This window comes from Mustela lutreola, chromosome 9 (assembly GCF_030435805.1).
Source record: "Mustela lutreola isolate mMusLut2 chromosome 9, mMusLut2.pri, whole genome shotgun sequence".
Taxonomy (NCBI): domain Eukaryota; kingdom Metazoa; phylum Chordata; class Mammalia; order Carnivora; family Mustelidae; genus Mustela; species Mustela lutreola.
Genome location: NC_081298.1, coordinates 54,385,400 through 54,409,618, shown reverse-complemented (window position 1 = coordinate 54,409,618; position 24,219 = coordinate 54,385,400). Strand labels below are relative to the sequence as shown.

The following is a 24,219-nucleotide window of genomic DNA, read 5'->3' as shown; positions in this document are numbered from 1 at the left end:
AATTCTTTCAGTTCAGTATTTTGTAACATTTAAATATTAATCAATTGATGCTTTGTTTGTGTATTTCTATGAAAATAATTTGAATACTGTAGATTTATTGTTATATTTATAGATTTATAATCAAGGTTTCATCAGTTGAAGTTTTTCGAAATTTCAGATATAATGATTAACCTAAAATGATACTGCCTCAAATCCCTCTGATATCAAGGCCCAACCCCTGATTATAGCCAAACCTGTGGTGGATAGTTCCATGGGAAATTGCAGTTACTTAACACTGATAGCATCTCATGTTCTTTCTCTCATTTTAAAATGTCTCCAACACAACCCAAATGTGTAGGAGAGTTAATGTCCTCTGAGGACAGCTCTCAGTGAAGTGGAAATAAGAACCATAGGTAAAATTGTCAGTTTTCAGGTCTTCATGAGGACAACTTAAAGAAGTTTCTCAGGACCTTTCAGTAAAAGCAAGCCTACATTTTTTATCCACAACAATTATATCAACAATGTACCTCTTTGACAAAGTTGCTTCTTCACTGTATCACTTTCCCATTCTTTTCTACCTTGGGTAATCTCCCAGATCAACTAACAGTACTCAAATCCTTTGTCCTACTCTTTGCTCTCAGGATAAACGGAGCCAAAAGACTTAGATTAATATCAAGTTCTGAATGGGATCTTAGAGCTATTTCTGTCCAGATTTTCATAAACATAGGGACCTTTGAATTATCAGGCTATAAATAAGTTCTAAATGGAGGGGGCAAAAGCAAAACGTAGAAATTTTTATGTTTGATTTTTAATCATGATTAATTGACTTTATTGATTATTAAAAATACTAACATTATAAAAGTGTGGATCTTTGTAAAACAATGTCATAATGTGAGAAATAAGTTGCATAGTTCTTTTGAGAATATTAAACCAAGTGTTCAGGTGCCATCTAATTTCTTGTTTAATCCAAAACTTTGGTGTGCATTATCTTGAGGAATAGGATTTTGAAGTCCAGACAGACTAACAGAAAACTGATCCAAATGTGTGTGTTTATATTTCTGCTTTTGTTGTAGAAATCAAAGTGTGATTGCTGGTTTAAAATGGTAAAACTAATAATGTTCATGGACTCTATTATAAATTTTCTAATTGTATGGGAAGAATCCAATAAACATAGAATTAACTGATTTGCAAATCCTCAAAGAGCTACAGGATCAGGTAGTGGTATGTTCTGATTCAACAGCATTATCATGCAGCATTTTATATGTGTGGCTAATGGATATTTTCATGAATGTTTGCTAGCTAGTCAGCCAATACAGAGAAATATTAGGTAGGGTAATTACTCACAGTTGTGTTTAATAAGATGAGAGAAAATTATCAAATGACACTAATAATAATAATCCTATAGCAGGCTAAATAATTCAATGATAATTACAAGTATTAATCCAGCTTTCTTCCCTGATTATGACTCTTCTCTCCTTTATCCTAATGGGAGTAGCAGATTGTCTGCAATGAATTGTGAAAACCCAGCAGTGACTTTGGCAGTGAAGGCCTCCCATCAATTTTGATAGGTTAAAATGATTCTGGTTGGTCTTGAGCAAATGTGTTAATTTTTTTTTCTGTGTGTGTCATAAAAGAAAGAAGCAATAGTAAATTCTTGCTGTTATTCCATGGAGCCAATAAAATCATACTGCCAACAAGAGGCTGTTGACACCGTAAGTGTAGTTAACTGTCTTGAAATACTAGGCCTGGAAATAAAATTCCAATATTTTACATAACCTCTTTTTTTTTAAAGAAAAAAACAAAACAAAACAAAACAAAACAACGATACTGCTGTTGTGTAACTGTTGTGTAACTATTTTTGAACATGTCTACTGTGAGTGTATATATATATATTTTTTTTTCTGTGCAATAAATTCGTTTAGAGATAAATTTGGATTGCAAATTATTTTGGGGGAGGCATGGTATTTGTGGCTAGTCTTACAAGTAAAAAGGACTAAAAGAAAGAAGAAAAACATTTTTTATTACAGCATATTTACATCTGTCCAAAATACTTATTTACTATAATACTGAATAATGTATAATACTGTACACAAAGAAAGAAGTTAAATGAGTTATAATTCAGTCGAAGTATAGCTGGCCATTTTAAAACTTACCACTGAATCTTTCTGGCATGAAATGTGATATCTGGCAATCTGGTCCAATTCATTACATCAGGTCATTTGTATGTTCTTATTACCATTTTGATAGCATAGCACATTTTATAACCCAGACATTTTACAATGGAACTATGATGCATGTATTTTCAAAAGTATAGACATACATGAAGCTATGAGGTCCAAAAAGATGAATGTCCGTAGTACCATATAGACTCAACAAATAAAAGTGTCCAGGGCTCTGAGTGAGATTTATGAATATTGTATAAGATTAGACCAACATGTGGTTTTGATATAAATAATCTGTTCTTAAATTAGAATTACAATCGTTGAGTACAGTGTTGAAAATGGCAGATAGATTTTAGCTATCTTTGCTCACTAGGGAAAATGGAAAAATGTTTAGTTTGGTCAGATTTTCACTTAACTTCTGAAAAATCTTACGTTTGAGAGAACCCTTCTGAAATAAGAATCCTTAAAGATATAACCATTTGGCACAAGTTTTCAAGAAACTTGTTGGATGTTGTAGACAATTATATGGCACACGTACTGTTCTAGATGTTACATGGCCAATATGTAAGCCATACCAAGGCTACATATACATATAGAGATGTTCCTCAGCTTACAAGGGGGCTATGTACAGAGAAACACATAAACAATTGAAAATGCATTTAATACCCCTAAACTATCAAATATCATAGCTTACCTTAAGCTTATTTAAACATACTCAGAACACTTACATTTGCCTGCATTTGGGCAAAATCATCTTAAGCAAAGCCTATTTTATAACAAAGTATCAAATATCACATGCAATTTATTAAATATTACACTAAAAAAAAGAAGAATGTTTATATATAGAATGCTTGTAAGAATATCAGGTGTTCACCCCTGTAATCTTATAGCTGACTGGGAGCTGTGGCTTACTGCCGCTGCCCAGCATCACAAGATGGCACCATACCACATGTCACTGGCCCTTTTTATAAAGACCCAAATTCAAAATTCAAAGTACAGTTTCTACTGAATCATTTTCACTTTCACATCATTGCCAAATATATCATAAGTTGAATCATTGTAAATCAGGAGCCATCTTATTTGAAAGGTAAATCACAGTCACCCATATACACCCAAAAGAAGGTCTTCATGTAGGGCCATCTATGGATCTCTAAACAACATAGCATGACTTATCAACAGCAAAAAATGGATGTGAAGGGGACAATTGCTTTTCGTCAGTACTCTGAGCAGTAACATACATGGCCTTACTCACCTAGCAGAACTCCAGAGCTAGCTGATGGCAAGGAATTTTACAAATGTTTGCTGAACAGATTAAGCACTATTCTTTTTAAATTAGTGTGCATATCTGTTTTCTAAAGATATGTTAATTTATTTTATTGACTTATTACAAAACCAAATAATTTCCTCTTATTTAAGTGGCAGGTAAATAGAATTGTTTTTAATTTAAATCAAATGGCTTTTTAGGGAAAATATACTAAAAATTCTGAAACTTGTATTGCTTATGAATCTTTTATTGGAATCCTTATCAAGTTGTACTTTTCAAGTTTTTCCTAAATAATCTTCAATGAATTGAAAATATTTTTTGGATTTTATTCAAGGCTATTAACATACAATTTCACTTTGTTAAATATAGTGCTAAACTTTCAACCAAAACGTTGTGTCTTTTTTTTTCCACTACCACATCGTCCATCTACTGACTGGATTCTCTCCCCAACTAGCACATATATACCATTGTCTATCTTTAGGATAAGTAAGGGTCATCTTTTGTCTTTATTCTATTCCTCGTATGCTTCTGAACTTGTTGAATTTTAATATAGTCACACCATAAGCATCACATATTTGATTTCCCTTTAAATAGTAAACAGTGCACAACCAGAGCATACCTTCAAAGCTATCAATATACTTACTCTGACATATTATTTTTGTATTTTTGTAAATTAAAATAATTAAATTATAGAACAAGAGTTTCAGGTGGTAGGTGTTGTAAGTTTTACCCAAACTGACTTTTGTCAAACTCGTTTTGGTCATCATATATGTCAAGTAGTTTTCTCGAGTTTATTTTTAGAATATCCTTGTATAATGAATATTTACACTGATATCTAGTATAAAAATCTTGCAATTTATTTTAGAAATATTAAGATATTGAAAATCAATCTATTTCTTTAATTCATTGAAGACATTTTTGGCTTGTTTCCAGTACTTTCTTACTGGTTAAAAAATGAATTTGAAGTAGTCTGAATTTCATTATTATATGGCACTTTCCCTTTGATGAATACAAAGACGATATTCTATATTAGCTATCTGAGAAGAATTTATTTTTTTAATTTTATTTATTTGTAAGAGAGAGAGTGAGAGAGAGCACAAGCAGGGGGAGCAGCAGGGTGAGGGAGAAGCAAACTCCCGGCTAAGCAGGGAATCTGTTGCAGAACTCAGTCCCAGGACCCTGAGCCACCCAGGTGTCCCAATGTGAGAAGAGTTCCATATGTCATTCCTATTAATAAGCAGTTTAAAGTCTAGGTAATTAACTTAATATTTTAGTGGCTATTACATAGATAGCACTATGTTCCAGGCAGAGGGTAAGAAAGAAATATTAAATCAACCATATTCTATGCATTATAAATGAAAATAATTACTCAATCATAATAAATCCTTCTATTTATGGAATATCAACTTATAAGCTTTCCTCCATATGAACAATGCCAAATACCAGAATAAAGGGTCATCTAATACAAATAAAGGATAGAATTAAAGAATTCTGGTAAGCCACTTAATTTTGAAAAATGGTGTTCTCTTGTTGCTGAGTTGTGGTTTTCAGTTACATAATATCTGATAAGTGTAGGAGTAACATGAGTGTTACGTGAGATGAGAAATGGTATATAATTAAGATATTTTTAAAAGTACAGATAAATACAAATTTGTAAACATAGCATTATGGAGGAATAAAAATAAAATACACACTCTAAAGTGAATAAATCTTGGAAAGCTAATAGAGAAGTAAAACAAGGACAGTGCAAAAAGTATGGTACATTTTTATGAAGTTCAAACAAATTCTGTGAAACCATAGATGGACTTAAAGATACTATTATGTATCAAATATTGTAAAAATTAAGCAAGGAAATAGCAAACATAAAATAACCAAAGCATACAAACTTGGGTAGATACAATAGGTGTGATCATGTTCTACTTCATAAAGAGATGAGTTAATAGATAAATAGAAGTAATTAGACTTTTTAGAAGTTAATAAAACTTTGCCTGTTATTTCTTAGTAATATAAAATATATGGTTTTCTAACAAAAACGTTTATCTTAAAAATATTTAAAAATAAATTTCAGGCTACTCATAAGGTTATATTTACTTTTCCACTGAAGGAAAAGCTGGTTGTTGTAGTTGTAGTTGTTTGTTTGTTTTAGTCTCCTCCTAGTTTTTATTATTATAATGTGGAATGAGGAATGTTAGATTGAAAAGTGAATTATTTTATAGACAAAAATCATTACTTGATTCACCTCCTGGTACAGCAGATGGAACTCCTGAAAATATGCCCTTTTGCCTTAAGGAAGAGTAACAGTTATGCTTACTTCTGAAACATACTTGGTGGTGGCCCTAAATAGTGACACCATAGTAAACATTTTGAATATTTGCAATTAATTTTTATAGTCATAGGGCTCTAAAAGGCACTGCTGGTATCTTAGCAGGTATTTCAATAAAGCTAAAAGTTGCCTGATGGTTTAAAAATATTAACAAGGCACAAAACATGGCAGAAGTATTGTCCTCAGATATTATTTTTTTCCATATGCTCCTGATTCCAGACATGACAAGTTGTTTTTTAAAATTTTTTTTATAAAAGATTTTATTTATTTATTTGACAGAGATCACAAGTAGGCAGAGTCAGGCAGAGAGAGAGAGGAGGAAGCAGGCTCCCTGCTGAGCTGAGAGCCCGATGTGGGACTCGATCCAAGGATCCCGGGATCATGACCTGAGCCGAAGGCAGAGGATTTAACCCACTGAGCCACCCAGGCGCCCCCATACAAGTTATTTTTGATAGATATATATACAATGTATTTTCCAGTTATAAGAAAAATGGTTCTGCTATGTTTAACCTTTTTTTTAAATTACATAATTTTTTAATTAAAATTTTATTTTTTAATGTTTTACTTTTCTTTTCTTTTCTTTTTTAAAGATTTTATTTATTTATTTGACAGAGAGAGATCACAAGTAGGCAGAGAGGCAGGCAGAGAGAGAGAGAAAGAGGGAAGCAGGCTCCCTGCAGAGCAGAGAGCCTGATGCGGGGCTCAATCCCAGGACCCTGAGATCATGACCTGAGCCGAAGGCAGCAGCCCAACCCACTGAGCCACCCAGGTGCCCCAATGTTTTACTTTTCAATATACTACTTAGAATATAAAACCTATTCCATTTTGTAAGAAGTTTAACCATTTAAAAAATGGTAATTTTCTCATTGTGTCTTCCCCTCACATTGCTTTATTTTGAATAAAAAATTTCACAATAAACATAACTGATGCTTTCCTTCTGATGGTCCCTCTGTTGGTCATAGTGTATATGAGCCATGACAATTAGTTTTACAAAATTTATTGATGTTTGTTGATATGTTTGATCATAACTAATTTTCCCTCCCTTATCTAGATTCCCCAGCTTTCAGACAGGTGGACACTTCAATAAACCATACCCAAGGGATGTATCAAGTACTTCTTAGACATTCTCTCAGATCCTTGAGGTCTCATTTTGCCTAGGGATTTGCAATAGGTTCTGCCAGAGGCACCACTGTGACAACTGATGTCCATGGTCTATCTCCTGCTAAGCTCAAGAGGTCACTGGTTTCCCAGTTTATCTATACAATTAATGCATTCCAGCAAGTTCTTTTTTTAAATATTAACAAACTTATTTTAAAGTTTATATGGAGAGGCAAAGACTCACAATTGTCAACATAGTGTTGAAGGAGAACAAAGACTGAGGACTGACTTCTAAGTTTACCATAACGATGGGGCACCTGGGTGGCTCAGTGGGTTAGGCCTCTGCCTTCGGCTCAGGTCATGATCCCAAGGGCCTGGGATCGAGTCCCGCATTGGGCTCTCTGCTCAGCAGGGAGCCTGCTTCTCCTCATCTCTCTCTCTGTCTGTCTCTCTGCCTATTTGTGATCTCTATCTCTGTCAAATAAATAAATAAAAATTTTAAAAAAAGTTTACCATAACGATAATTGTAAGCAAGATATTGTAATACCACAGAAAGACTAGATTAAAGCAACAGAATATATATTATCAATTATATTTTATATTTAATATAAAAGCAAAAGCAATACAAGAGAGCAAAATACAATCTTTTAAACAAATGGTTCTGGAGTAATGGTGAAGCTAAATGTAAAAATATAAAATAAAATAAAATAAAATAAAATAATAAAATAAAATAAATCCAGGCAGATATCATACACTCTTCACAAAAATTAACTCAGATTGGATTATAAACCTAAACATGAAACATGTAGAAGGTAATACAGAAGAAAATTTAAATGACCTTGGTTTTGGCAATAACTTTAGCTACAAAAGCACAAGCACTGAATTTAAAAATGTCTACTCTGTGAAACACAATGCCAAGAGAATGAAAAGGCAAAGCACAGACAATGAGAAAAAATTTTCAAAATACACATCTGGCAAAGGACTGTAAATCAAAAATACACAAAGACCCCTTAAAACTCAACAATGGGGGAAAAACCTGATTAAAAATGAGCCAAAGACCTTAGCACATACCTCACAAAAGACAATATTACAGATGGCAAATAAGCATATAAAAAGATGCTTCACATCATATGTCATCCGGAAAATGCAAATTAAAACAAAAAAGAGACACCAGTACATACCCAGAATCCAGAGCACTGACAACAGAACACGAAATGTTGGTGAGGATGTGGAGCAACAGGAATGTTCTTCCATGTCTATTGAGAATAAAGAATGCAAAACAACTTGGCAGTTTCTTACAAAACTAAACATATTCTTGCCAGATGATTCAGCAGTAGCAGTTCTTGGTATTCATCCAAAGAAGATGAAATCTATACCCACAAAGATGTCTATAGTACTTTTATTCATAACTGACAAAAGCTTGGAAGCAACCAAGATATCCTTCCATAGGTGAAAGGAAAAATAAAGTGTAGTACAGGCAAACAATGGAATATTATCTAATGTTAGAAAAATGAATTACCAAGCCATGAAAAGATATGGATATAAATATTTAATAAATATTTGATTTTAGGCTTCGACCAGTCTATCAATAGTATTAGTATATTTAAACAGTGAATGTTCAGCATTGATGAATTTACCTAATAAAATATTTTGGGTTCAATATTTTAAATACTTCAACCTCAATGATTATATTCCTAATAATTTTGAATTGGGGTAAATAAACCTTAATTTTTTGTAACTTGTTTCTTATTGCAAAAGAGCTCAATGAAATTTTAGAAAATAAAAATTTACCAAAAAAAAGTTTAGTTTACTATTGCCAAATAATTTAAAACTTTATCTTATATTCAAATACATATATTTTTCTAAATTGATTTATATGCTACTAAAACCAAAAACTTTTAGTTATACTAGATTTCATATCATGCAATCAATGCCACAAATCCATCTGACAATGATTAGTCTTAAATAGAGTTAAGATGGGTGTTATTACAATTCAAGATGGAAACAAAGATAGTATAACAATTGGTGTTACATAACTTTTCCGTTTTGATCAAGTTACTAATCTACAAAAGGCTTTTATCAGTGACAGACTTGGGAATTTAACAAAACTTTTAAACTAGCATGTGCGACTCATTCCTAGAAAACAACACAATCAGTAGCACTTTATTTAGATTAAATCATGACTATTTCTCCATTTGAATAAAAAAGGTAGCAACCCCAATAAGTTTATTGAACATGAAAAGTTGAAATGCTATAATGCTCCTAAGGAATTAAATGATCCAGTCATGAATTACAAAAAAAGGATATAAATTACCAAAGTGTTTGTATAATTGTAATGTACAACTGCCCATTATCGTTCAATAGTGTAGGCTTGTACAAGAACTCTATAAAAGAACTCCACTTCTGAACTGTGGAAAATATGTTCCCTTTCTCCCTATATACAACTATTAAGCCATTCATTTAGCTTTTAAAATATCCACTTAATATAGGCTTTATACACATTTGAACAGGCAGCAGGGCTCTATACTTATTGCTTACATTGGAAGGATAGACTTCTAGCGTAAGAGGTAAAGCCCATAAAGGAGCCCAATAATAACAACAAAATACAGTTTAGTGAGCCCTTACAATCTGCCAGCTACCTTTCTGAGAATACTTCAATTAATAAAACATATAAAATACCTGACCACAAAGAGCTTACATTCTTTTGAAATATAATAGTGAAATAAACCAATAATAGAGGGGCACCTCGGAGGCTCAGTCCTTTGAGTGACTGCCTTTGGCTTGGGTCATGATCTCAGGGTCCTGGGATGTAACTCCCCAGCAGGCTTTCTAGGCAGTGAGTGGAGTGTTTTCTTCTTCCTCTGCGCACCCTCCCAATTCTCTCTCTCTCTGTCTCAAATAAGAAAATAAACCAGTAATAGAATAATGATTGATGGTTGATGGTGATGAGTGTTACAAAGAAATACAAGAAAGGTAAAAGCCATTGCAGAATGCTGGGATGAAATTTAATTTTATTTTGTGTTGGGTGGTTATATCTCATTTAGGAGATGTTATTTGCACAAAGACCCAGGAAGTGAAGGAGAGTGTTATACAAATATTAAAGGAAAAGATTGCTCTAGGCAGAGCAAGTAAGTATATAGACTTTGTGTGAACAGCTTGTCTGTTACTTTTGAGGAAAAGCAAGGAGGCCAATGAGGAGTTCATAGTGGTGGAGAGAGGAAGAACGTATTGATGTATGACCTTCTAGTACATTGAAACGCCTTCAGTTTTTATTTAATATGAAAGGGGAAGATACCAAAAGACTTTCAACAGCAGAATAAAATCATCTGACTTGATTGTTAGGTTAAATTGCTGTACCAAAATAAATTTGCAGGTAGAAAGGAGTGCAGGTGTGTGGAAGTGGGGTTATCAATCAAGTCAATAATTCAGGAACATATGATGGTGTTTTTAGCATGCTGGGTGGTAATAGAAGTGGTGAGGTATGGTTTTCATTTTGTATATATTTTGATGATGAATATTCTGGTGAACAGGATGGGGTATGTGCAGGACAGACAATATCAACATTTATTTTACCTGCACAAACAGAAGGGTGGAGTCTTCATTCCCTGATATGGAGAAAACTCTGAGTTCAAATGTTCTTTCTCATTAAATGGCATAGTGATGATGAGGATTTAGTCAGACAGTGAAAGAGAGCAGTAAGCATAGTGTTAAGCGGTAAGACATTATAATACATTAGAACATCAGAAAACGTTGTGTTGGATCATCTGTTTATGTGAGTAAATAAATAAATAAAGCTTCCTGGGGTTCTGATAGAGGTAAAGAAGACTGCTATATGATCCAAAAGGGCACGTGCACCAAATGTTTATGGCAGTAATATCCACAATAGCCAAACTATGGAAAGAACCTAGATGTCCATCAATAAATGAATGGTATATATGTATATATACATACGATGGAATACTATGCAGCCATCAAAAGAAATGAAATCTTGCCATTTGCGTTGACATGGATGGAACTAGAGGGTATTATGCTTAGCAAAATAAGTCAACCAGAGAAAGACACTATCATATGATCTCCCTGATATGAGGAAATGGAGGTGCAATGTGGGGGGTTTGGGGGACAGGAAAAGAGTAAATGAAACAAGATGGGATTGGGAGGGAGACAAACCATAAGAGACTCTTCATCTCACAAAACAAACTGAGAGTTGCCGGGGTGGGGGGGGAGGGTAGGGAGAGGGTGGTGGGGTTATGAACATTGGGGAGGGTATGTGCTGTGGTGAGTGCTGTGAAGTGTGTAAACCTGGCGATTCACAGACCTGTACCCCTGGGGCAAATAATATATTATATGTTAATTTAAAAGAAGAAGAAGAAGAAGAAGAAGACTACTATAAATCAAATGCTATGGTGTTCAGCAAAGAGTGTGTAATCAGGCATATTTTATTAATGTAACCAAGTAAAATGATGGTCGAAAATTAGAATAACAGAAAACATAAAAATCAGAGATTTTAAAAAGAGATATGGGACAGTGTAGAGAATATAGTCAATGATATTATAATAGTGTTATATGGTGACAGATGGTGGCTATATTTGTAGTGATCATAGAATAATGTATGGAGATATTGAAAACCTGAAACCAAATGACACTGAATATCAACTATACTCAAATAAAAAATAGTAAAAATTAAACATTTTATTTTAAAAAGAGAAAAAGAGGGACAAGAATTTGAAAAGTGAATTTCAAAAAGAGTAAAGATGAGGCTAAGACATACTCTGAACCTTGAGGAAAACACCATTTTGAAAATTCTTCCCATTTTCAGAAAACTCAAATGAATCAATACCATAAAAGAACCCATTTTAACTGAGAGATGTAATGAATGCTCAAGAAATAATTTTATGACAGGATAATTCTTCCCTATGAAACAGCATACAGAAACCAGGGGAAACAACTGGAAGCAAAATAAACTATACTGAAAATAAGAATTAGGAAAAAGATAAATGATGAAAGATAAGAAAATTAGACCTGCGACAGAGACCTAGTGAAGAGAATTTTTAGCTTGTGGTTTAATGTTAATATTTTGAGGATAATCTAGAGTTCATAACTGCCTTGAGGCAGGCTGGTTGTAGGCAGTTTAGGCAGACCACTAAGGCAGGCCTCCTTTGGGCAGGTGGTGTTGGAGGAGGCCATTGGGCTGGACAAAGACAAATCCAACCATTTGACTAATGTGTCTGTGAAGATGTTGAAGTCAGATGCAACAGAGAACGACCTGTCAAACCTAATCTCAGAAATGGAGATGCTGAAGATGATTGGACAGCACAAGGACACCATCAACCTGCTGGGTCCTGCACACAGGATGGTCCTTCGTACACTCTCATGGAATATGCCTCCAAAGACAACATACAGGAGTACCTGCATGCACAGAGGCCTCCTGACCTGGAGTACTGTTACAATATCAGCCACAATGCAGCAGAGCAACTCTCCTCCAAGGACCTGGTATCCTGTGCCTACCAGGTAGCCTGAGGCATGGAGTACCTTGCCTCCAAGAAGTGCATACACCAAGACCTGGCCACCAGGGAAGTGCTGGTGACAAAGGACAACATGATGAAGATCTCAGACTTCAGCCTTGCCAGAGATATCACCACATCAGTTACTATAAAAAGACAACCAACAGTGGACTGCCTGTGAAGTGGATGGTCCCTAAGGCCATGTTTGACCAGATCTACATCCACCAGAGTGACTTCTGGTCTTTTGGGGGTGATCCTGTGCAAAATTTTCACTCTGGGAGCCTCCCATATCCTGGAGTGCCTGTGGAGGTGGTTTTCAAGCTGCTGAAGGAGTCATTTGATGGATAAGCCAATAAGTGCACCAGAGAGTTATACACAATGATGAGGGGTGGCTGGCATGTGGTACCTTCGAGCTGCTGGTAGAAGACCTGGATCATACTGTGGCCTTGACCTCCAACCAGGAGTACCCGGACCTGTTCTTTGCCCTGGAACAATACTGTCTATGCTTTCCCAACACCCAAAGCTCCACCTGCTCCTCAGAGAAGAATTCCACCTTCTCTCATTTGCCATTGCCCAGGGAGGCCTATCTGCCCTGACACCCAGCCCAGCTTGCCAATGGTAGACTCAAATGACTAGTATCCCTATTACTCCTGTACAGATTCCATCATAAGCTGTAACCCTTACCCCCCATCCTCCCTGAAAGACTCAAGGCCTTCTCCTTTGCCCCTTTCCTACTGGCAGGAGCCAGCTGCCTACCTGAGGCCTTCACCCCTTGAAGTGCACCTCTCTTCCCCTTCCTTCTCCTCATCCTTACAACCTGCTCATGAAAGAAAGGAACAGAGAGGCAGGTACTTGCTCATGGCTACTTCCTTCCCTCCCATATGTTGGACCAAGACCCCTCCCTGTCATCTGGTACTGCCTGGACGTCGAGGGAGTTGGAGATGAGGCATGCCAGTGAGAGCTGACGGAGCTTTCCTGTTTTGGTTTTGTCTGCTTAGCATAACATGTAAGACTGAGTTCTGGTGGCAGGGACCTAGTCCTTGGGGCTATAGCACTAGCGAGGGGAGGTCAACTGCTCTGGGCCTTGGCTAAGAGCAACCCCTGCTCCAGAGATATGGTGCCAAGGGCTTATTAATTTTGATACTAATTTGCTTTGCTGACCAAATACCTGGTATCAAAAGATGGGAAGGCAAAGACTGGAAGCAGTGTTGTGACCATGGGGTCCAGCCCCAAACTATGAAGAAAACACAAAGTGTATAAATCTGAGTAAGTATATATTTACACACCTTTTTAAATAGGTTGTTATCAAAGATTTAATCAATGGGTAATATGCTCCTCGTGGCTGGGAAGCATCAGTTGCCATATATTAAAAACAAAGAAAAGAGGTGTCTGGGTGGCTTCCTCCATAAGTGTCCCTTCTTTTCAGGTCATGATCCCAGGGTCCTGGGATGGAGCCCCACATCAGGCTCTCTGCTCAGTGGGAAACCTGCTTCTCCTTTTCCCTCTGCCCTGCTTATAGTTCCTCATCCTGTCTCTCTGTCTGTCAAATAAATAAAATATTTAAAGAAAATACAAGAAAGAAACAATATGTTTTTAAAATGTCTTTTTTTTTTTTAATTTTCGAGGGGTGCCTGGATGACTCAGTTGTTTAAGCAGATGTTTGCCTTTGGCTGAGGTCATGATTCCAGTGTACAGGGATCCAGCCCTGCATGGGATTACTTGCACCCCAAAGAGCTTGCTTCTTCCTCTCCCTTTGCATGTGATTCCCCCTGCTTGTGTGCTTCTTCTTCTCTATCTCTCTCTCTTGCTGTCAATAAACAAAATAAAATCTTTTACTAAATAAATAATTAAATAAATTAATTAATTTCTAAATCTACTTTCACTTTAGGTCCCTTAACAAAAATTGCTACTGCTTTATTTAAAAAAAAAAAAGATAATTTAGAAAGATGCTTCCAAAGTTAAAAAGCTGTTTTGTTTCTTTGTCAGGATTAAATATAGAAGTGCTTTAAAAAGTAAAAGAAAAAATATGCTATATTAACCCTAATCACACTATAACTTTGGTGGTTATATCAAGATAATGAAAAGTGATTTTAAAGCAAATTTCATTATCAGACATAAAGATCAAGTCAAAATTACAGAAGAGTAAAAGGATGAATTCATCATGGAGTATAATAATTCTTGACTTTTAATACTTAATAACAGATTTGGGGATATATAGGGAAAAACTAAGAACAAAAATCATAACTTCTACCTTAGAAGAGAAATGGAAAAGAATTTCAACACCCTTATTTTAAGATTATATAAGATTATATAGACAAATGGTCATCAAATTGGTAAGTTATGTAAGACTTGAACAAAATTATCAACTAACTAGATATGCTTGATATTACAGAGCACTCCCAACAACCGCAGACTACCTATAACTTAAGCCATGATTTTCTTTGCAAAGGTCAACATTGATACTGTTCTAGTCTTACCTCCATGTACCAGGAAAGAAGTAGCATATTTCTTGAAAGACACAGCTATCAAAGCTCCATTGAGAAACCGTAAAGATGGAGAAGGGATTTTCAAATTATATATCTGATAATGGACATCTACTCTGATTATTAAAAAATGAATAAAAATAAAAAACCTTACTAATAACCAAACAAAGTATCCAATTTTACATGTGAAGAAAATTATTGAAGAGACATGTCACCAAAAGTATATGGATGGCTTAAAAGCACATGACAAATTTCTCAACATTTAGACATTAAAGAAATACAAATTAAAATCATAATGAGACATACTTACATATCTATTAGAATGGCTAAAATTATAAAGGCTAATTGTACTTCGTCTGAGCTAGATTGGGAAGCAACAAAAAATCTAAACTGTTGTTGGCATATATCATGATACCACCACTTTGGAAAATAGTTTGAAAAATTTTTTAAATGCAAAATATGTTGCAGATACACAAATAGCCATTTTACTTCTAGGCATTTAACCAAGAGAAACAAACCCTATGTTCATACAAGGACTTGTATATGAATTTCATAGCAGCTTTATTTTTAAGAATTGAAAACAGTGGAAATGTTCATCAATGTCCATCAATAGAGCAAAGACGAATTATGATCAATAAATTAAAGATATTACTATTCAACATCAAAATGAACTATTTAGAATTGGAGATTCTCAAAGTAATGATGCTGAGAAAAGAAAAGCCAGGCAATGAATAGTATATACTGTGTGATTCCATGACTATTAAAAATCTAGAAAATACAAATTTATATATAGTCACAGTCATCAAATATATTGGTGTGATGTTAGTACCTTCTTCTGTGCTCCCATAGCTTCCTACACTTGGATCTCCGAGCATTTGTTACACCATGTGAAAATATGAACTCTTTTTCTTTATTCTGTCTTACTGGAATAAGAATCCTTGAAATTTTATGGACATTTGAACTCTCCGTTATTAGCAGAAATTCTATCACACAGTAAGTTTCCAAACATAAAAGCCAGAGTTTTACAATGACTTCTAAGCTTTTACATGATCTAGCCACTCATTTAACCTCTGTGACCTCTTTCCCTGCTACTCTTCAGTCACTCACAGTGGCCTCCTTGCTATTCCTCAGATATGCCAGGCATGATCCAACCTTATGGCCTTCAAGATAGCCAATTCCTTTGTCTGGAGTGACCTTATTGCTGATAGTTCTGGGCAAATTCATCACCTTTCCATACCTTCGTTCAATTGTCAGCTTCATTGTAACTACCCTGATCTTCCTATTAAAAATTTTAACTCCCCATCCCCTGCCTAGCAACCTTGATTTTTCTCACCCTGATCGAATTTTTCTTTTTCCCCATTGTACTCATCATTTTTGAATGCACTATGCAATTTTTATTAAGGTTTATAGCTTTTAACTGTCTCACCCATGAAAATAAAAGTTCTATAAAGCCAAGTATTTCATTTACCAGTGTAGTCTGAAGTAATATCTGCCATATAATAGGTTCAGTAGACAACTGGTAAATTTCAAAATAAATTAATGTTGAGAGTATACTGAATTTCATAAGTCATTTCAATATTTTTCCAAAAAGGGCGCCTGGGTGGCTCAGTGGGTTAAGCCGCTGCCTTCGGCTCAGGTCATGATCTCAGGGTCCTGGGATCGAGTCCCGCATCGGGCTCTCTGCTCAGCGGGGAGCCTGCTTCCTCCTCTCTCTCTCTGCCTACTTGTAATCTCTCTCTCTGTCAAATAAATAAATAAAATCTTTAAAAAAAAATATTTTTCCAAAAAATAAACTATGTAAAACATACTTTAAATTTGCTTTCAAAATATTTTATAGCATATAATGGACAATATACATAAGCCTTAAAGAAACAATCATATAAATAACCATTTCATACCTGCTTAAAAATTGCATAATACCACACTCCTAGATCCTCTCTGAACGCTCTAAAATAACCCTTCAAAGGAAATACATTTTTAAAAATAACAGATTTTTTGTCAAATAATTTAATAAAATAAAAGTTTCATTCATCTATGTAGATCATAATAAATGTTTTTAATAAGCATGAAATTTAACTCTGAAGTGTGCTAAAATGAAACCACCTGCGAAGGGTGAGAGAACAAAAATAAACATCATTTTTCAAAATAAGAGGAATTTATTACCTTTGAATCCAAGCATGTGGATTTGTTCAAACTGGCAATAAAGGAATATGGAGACACAAACCATAAAAAGTCATATTTTAGATTTCTAAAGACTTCAAAGTGAAGAGTATACATTTTTTAAATGCTACATAATGACAAGATGACAGGTTGTGACAAATAGCATTTTAAAAGCTCTACTCATAATGGAATGGAAGGTGTCATTTCCCTATAATTTTATATATATCATTAATTTACTATATCTGGATACAACATATTACCAAACAGATGTTCATCAAAGACTAAATCATTTTTAATGGAACATAATAATTTGAACCTACATGTATTAATCATTTTTTTCGATCTAACATTTATAGTCTCGCTAAACATTTTATCAGTTGTCAACTAAATTCAAAAAAAATAGGATAAAAGTCGTGTTTGGAAAAGTAGATTTTTTTAAAATTTGCATTTAAATGGAAATATTTGCTGATATTTTTAAAACTTTAAATGTAATTTTATATATATCTGACCTATCAGATGATATAAAATTTTTGGAGAAAATATGACATATTTTTTGATCTTGGTTGAAGGTATTAATAAAGAGCAACTGTTTGTATTATTTGTATTGTGATATCGTAGTTAATAAACATGAATAACCGGTATAAAATATGTTTTTAAAAAATTTTATTTATTTACTTGACAGAGATCACAGGAAGGCAGAGAGGCAGCCAGAGAGAGAGGAATGGAAGCAGGCTCCCTGCTGAGAATAGAGCCCACTGTGGGACTCAATCCCAGGAACCTGGAATCATGACCTGAGCCGAAGGCAGAGATTTTAACCCACTGAACCACCCAGGCGCCCTAAAATATGTTTTTTTTATATAGAATTATAGTTCTTGCCAAAATATGGAACTAGCTGGAACTGAATGCCTCCTTCAAAGTCAGCTCCGGAGAAATTATGCAAGTGTAATATGGAACTATTTCAGATATTAACCAAAAACAAAGAAATGATTATAAATTCCTTAAAAGATTCAAAGTTGCACTTGACTGGTATGTTTCAAGCTCTATTCCTGGTTTGAAGACAGATTTTAACAGGCCTGTCACTGTAGAAATCAGCTGGATGTTTAGAGGCTATCAGAACTGTACAAAAACCTTGAAGGGGTAAAGACTTGAAAATTCTTTAGAGAGATTAGCTCCCTAAGGCATTATTCCTCCACACATTTTCCTCCAATCAATTAAGACTGATGGATGAGGGGCACCTGAGTGGCTCTCTCACACGTGGGTGGTGGGTTAAGCCTCTGCCTTCATCTCAAGTCATGGTCTCTGGGTCCTGGGATCCAGCCCCACATCGGGCTCTGCTCAAAAGGAAGCCTGCTTCCCTCCCTGCTTGCGTGCCTCTCTGCTTACTTGTGATCTCTCTCTCTCTCTCTTTCTCTCTCTCTGTGTCCAATAAATAAATAAAATCTTTAAAAAAGGCTGATGGATGATAAATTATGAAAACTGCTCCCTCCAAATGATGCTTCTTCATAAGGATTTAAGAATTTAAAATTGTAAGAATTTAAAATTGAAACTTGATCGTAGGATTTATCTTATAGAATAACATCAAGTGAAGGCAGTTATTATTAGTTCTGAAGTATTTGTGATTCTGAATTCTTGGCCTCATTAGTAATTTTATTTTTAAATTCTCCCATGGAGTGGTGATTGGCCTTCAGTCTTTCATTGATGTACATCATTGGGTCAAATGAGATGTGTGTGCCCAGAACTATATATAATCTTCTTTGTATTTCACTGGAGATGGCATTTCTGAGTTTTGTTCAATTGAATTTGGACAGATGTTTTAATAGTCACTTCTAGAGTTGGCCCTGGAGAATATCTTCCTTGTTTTCTCTTCCCGATTCTCTGAAAAACCCTGACTAATTCACATTATCACAGTGATATCACAATTCAAGTTTTTCCAAACACTATAGCTGCAAAATAGAAGGAAGCTACTCAGAATGTAATGCTATTGTGAATGATTGAGAAAGAAATCATTATTATAATTAAGCTACCAGGTTTCAATGTATTTTATTGTTGCTTAGAATATCCTAGCATATCCAGACTTTACAGAGATTTTATGATCCTAAGAGGAGCTGAACTCATGGATCAAAATAACTATGCACATAAAAAGTACAATTACTTACCTAAAAAAGATGATGTGGTTAACTTTATATGGCAATCCAAGTGTTATTGGAACAGGAATTAAAAAAATAGCTTAGGGGCGCCTAGGTGGGGCAGTGGATTAAGCCACTGCTTTCAGCTCAGGTCATGATCTCAGGGTCCTGGGATCAAGTCCTGCATCAGGCTCTCTGCTCAGCAGGGAGTCTGCTTCCCTCTCTCTCTCTCTCTCTCTCTCTGCCTGCCCTCCGTCTACTTGTGAATTCTTTCTGTCAAATAAATAAAGAAAGAAAATCTTATAAAAAAAAAAAGAATGACTGTACTTTAAAAAAAATAGCTTAAAAGGGGCGCCTGGGTGGCTCAGTGGGTTAAGCCGCTGCCTTCGGTTCAGGTCATGAGTTCAGGGTCCTGGGATCAAGCCCCACATCGGGCTTTCTGCTCAGGAGGTAGCCTGCTTCCCTTCCTCTCTCTCTGCCTGCCTCTCTGCCTACTTGTGATCTCTCACTGTCAAATAAATAAATAAAATATTTTTAAAAATAGCTTAAAAGTATATGATAAAATAATGATATACATATACAAAGAAAAGATACTATACTGTGAATATAAATTAAGTGAAAATTGTTGAAATAAAGAATACAATAAATGGAGACTAAGATGAATATAGCTGTAAAATGAATAAAGAGTTGGGAAAAACAAACAAACAAACAAATTAATGACTTCTGCCCAAATGCAGCAGAAGAGAAAAAAAATAAAGAAAATATTTAAATAAGTACTGAGATGAATTTTGGAGAATTAAAGAAAGATAAAAGATACCAGACTTAAAATGATGCCGAACATGAGAAATCAGAAACAAAAACCACACACACACAAAACCACTCATATACATTATGGTGAGTTTTAAGAATATCAAAAGCAGAGAAGAGCATAAATGATGCCCAAGAGAAGAACAGATCACCTAAAATGTACAAGAATAATGCTGACAGCAGAATTCTCAATAGTAATAGCATATAAAGGTGACAGCTGGGTGTTTGTATAGATGGAAAAGATATTTGAAACTAGATATTATACATCAAGCCAAATTATTGATTAAATTTGAGAGCACAGTAAAAATACAATGAAGCATGTTAGGTCTTAGAACATTTATCACACAGAGACACACATTTTAGAAAACTTCCTTGGAGGACAGCTCAATTTAGATAGAGAAAACAGAATTATGTACTCAAAGGCCCATTTTAAAGGAAGGATTGAATATAGTCTGCACTGCAAATATTCTTTAATCGTATGTTCTGAATTTCCTAAATTTAAGAAGTATTTGTTCAAATATTTATCTTTAAATAAACCCTAGGAGACTTTTTCTTGGATTCTGGAAAATCAGTCCATTTGGATACAAATCTTTTTGCCACTGATGGAAATTTTGATAGCCCTTAACTATGGAATGCCTAATGTATTGTTACAGCAATTGTAATTTGCCAATACATGGGTGATGTGTGTGTTTATTTTTATTTATGATGGTTTTACTCTTCTATGAGAATTTTAAGTACACATAATTTTAATAAATTATGATTGGTTGAAATTTATCTGAGGTTTTTTATAATAAAATGAATTTTGTTTGAACTAAAGAAGTGCGTCTCCATTTTTTTGTTTTAAGAGTAGACTGGTCTTTAAAAATTGTCCAAAGAAGTACATTATATTCATTATTAAATTTGATAATATACAATAAAGTATTTATGGGCATATGGAACCATATCAAATTCTACTATTAATTCATATTAATAATTACCATAATAGGAAAAAGGGATATTTTTCAAAATGAAAATTAGCGTATTTTTCAGAATATGATATAGTGTTATTCACTGAACAGAGGGAACAAATGTCAAAGTTTAACACAGTTTACAGAATGTTTTAACATAAATTGAAATTTAAATCTGACCAAATTTCACAGTTTTAAGTAAAATGGTAGCACTTTATATCCTTGAAAAGTGGTAAGTGACCCAAAACATTGCTTAGAAAAACAAATTTAACACTACACTAGTCTGAGATGGTTAAGTGATGGTACAACTTGCCATTGTGTATCATCAAATGGTATATTTTTTTCTTTTGGTCTTGTCATTATATTTTATTTTAGCCATTCTGGTAAGTGTGTAGTGATATCTCAGTGTCATTTTAATTGCATTTCCTTGATGTCTAATTATGTCAAAATATATTATTTTGATGTTTAATGTTCTGAGCTTTCTCAGTTCAAGACCATGAAGCCACTTAGGAAAAATACAGTTGCAGATGCACTCATAGACCAACTCTTATTTAGAAATAAGAAGAAACATTACTACCCATTCCAACAAAAAATAGACTTGTTATGCAGTAGGGATTTTATAAATTACCTGACACAACGTATATAGGAAGATGAAATGGGACAGGCGGCTTCTTGCAGCTATATACAACATCATTTTAATTTCAATTTTCAGTATAATTTTTCCAAGGTATACACAGAATATATATTTAATGTAAATTGTGAACGTTTTCAACTCTGTATATGGAAATTAATCAATTTTAAGTTTACAACAATCAAAATTAACGGAAGTTTATTTTAAATTAGTTAGCTTTCTCTGCATTGCAAGACAGAATAATCAAGAATTGTTAAGAAAAAAATAATCTCTGTAAAATTACCGGGGGTGCATTATAAAGTGTTCGGTAACTGATCAAACTCACAATTTGGATTGAATGGCAAGTGATTTTTAAAATCTGGAACTTATTGTCAATTTTTTTTTCTTCATTGTTTCTTAATAAATTACTGTGTTCATTTGCATGGAAGTGAAGAAAAAATGCATGACATTTCATCTCAACACTAACACTTTTAACTGGCAATTCTGAATGTACTTTACAGCAGTGTCACAAAGTAAAGATCAATGATGTTTCATGAAATATTTTTTATAATTCTCAAGGAGATAGGGAGTTTGTGCAAAAATGCAAATCACTTTGCAACTAAACACATTGTTTATTTCAGCTAATTTTAAGAAAATATGCTAAGACTCTCTCAAAAAATGAAGCAATGGTTTAGGTTTTCCTTCAAACTCCTTATCTAATCCTGAACCAACAGCACATAGTTCAAAGAGCAACTAATTTGAGCAGCTCCAATTTACACGTTTCCTAACAATGCTTAATTTAGTGGAATTTCTGTCTAATTCTGTTAATTTGATGTAGTGAAAGACAAACATTCAAAAAAATCATTCTTAATTTATATAGATTGCCAAACTCTGCATTTTCTGAATGACGCCCAGGAATGTATTTTAAAAACAAAGAAACAATGGCAGAACCACTATAAGGTCATCTCTAGGCAGAAAGTGACTCAGAGCCTATATGACTCTCTCCCTGAAAGTATACTGTAGGCACTGAAACTACTACCCAGGACCCTGGGATCATGACCTGAGCCAAAGGCAGAAGCTTTCACCCACTGAGCCCCCCAGGCGCCCCCAAAATAAATTTTAAAGTGAATTATGCACCTCTAAGTTCAGAGACAATAAACATCAACCAACACAATTAATAAGTTCTATTTCTTGAAATTTCGGGAACATTGATAGTCTCATCTCCTGGAAGAACAACAGCTAAAATTTTTGGTCATGGATTCTTGCTAAATATCACTTTCCCAAAGAAAATTAATGTTATGAATTTTCATTGATTGTTATTGATCATGAAGAATATAACAACCACGATAAAAAAAAAGTAGGAAAAACATGATATCTCATCTGTAAGGGCATGTGGAAAGTAGGAAATGCTAATAAAAATAACTACCATTATTTCCCAAGTTAACATAATATAACAGAACACAAATATTTCATAACAATATTTTCTAGGCTCATTCTGATAACTCTTTTCTACATTCAAATTTAAAGGTTGAGGCATGTGATATATATTACACAAAAAACATCCCAAGGAATTTGTTTAAAAAAAAAAACTCTTAATAAAGGACAAATCCAAAGGAATTTTTTTCTAATTTAATTAACAAATTATGAATCGACTTACCTATTTCATCACAATTTATCAGGCACCAATAATATTTTTTAATCGTCATACCTGATGCAATAGTTACCATCTTTCAGACATACTGATCACCAACAAGCAAATAAACAAGAGCACCGTAGCTTAAGATCTACCTGCATAAATATAGGACTACTTCAGACAATCTCTTCACCACAACATAGCAATGAATAGAAATCATACATGCTCTGTAATGGACATACAGATGAGATAGAAGGGGATGGGTGTTAATATATGCAGAATCTTCATTAATTACATTGTAAAACATAATATGGAAAAACAGAATACAATTTTAGAAATACCCAGGTCACCATCACTGTTTTATTTTTACATGTGTAGATAAGGAGTTTAATAAACAATCCATGACTATTCAACTTCTTATATTTTGAAAATTTTAGCAAAAGTAACAAACCTAGGAAATAGAAAATTGTATCTATCTGCAAAATACAGCTTTGCCAGTATGGTAGAGGAAAAGCAAAACAAAATATGTAAGAAAAGTTTAACATTTCACAAGAGTTTTACTTTTATTTTTTTATTTATTATTTTTTATTTTTCATTTATTATTTACTTCTAGTTTCTACTTTATTTTAATGAAAATGTCATGACCATAACAAAAGAGCAGAATTAAACCAACATGAGAAATTATTTTTTCATAAGTTATAATAAACTAGCTTGGTGATTAATTCAAAAATTATATTACAAACTTCAGTGTTCTTGCAGTAAGTATCACTGCATAAACAAATGAGTCAGGAGTCATAAACTAATGATGATTCTAAATGTTATTTAGAGAGACATCCTGTTCTTAATATATTTCAAATATTCTACACAAGGCAAAGTGGATCCATGTAATCTGTAGGCAAAATAAGATTTTAGAGAAGTATATATTTCCAACAGTATTTATAAAATATTACCTTTATGTAAGGCATCATCGTGGACTTTGTGGAGAACACACAAAGGAGTAAGAAGTGGCCCTTCAAGAAACATATACAATATCAAGGTTTAACATGAAGCAGCATGTCTTCTCTAAGTAAAAAAACAATGTACCAACTGACTTTACTGAAACTTTATATTTATTGCTCTCGTTTTA

At 34.0% G+C, this 24,219-nt stretch overlaps 1 long non-coding RNA gene across 1 annotated transcript; it reads right to left on the bottom strand.

Moving 5' to 3' along the window:
• Positions 1-7,971: 7,971 nt before the first annotated feature.
• Positions 7,972-24,219, bottom strand: LOC131808285 (uncharacterized). The gene is made up of 3 exons (XR_009344768.1): positions 24,044-24,219; positions 9,572-9,715; positions 7,972-8,082 (listed from the first exon to the last, which is right to left on the bottom strand). It is a non-coding gene; the product is annotated as an uncharacterized LOC131808285 (long non-coding RNA).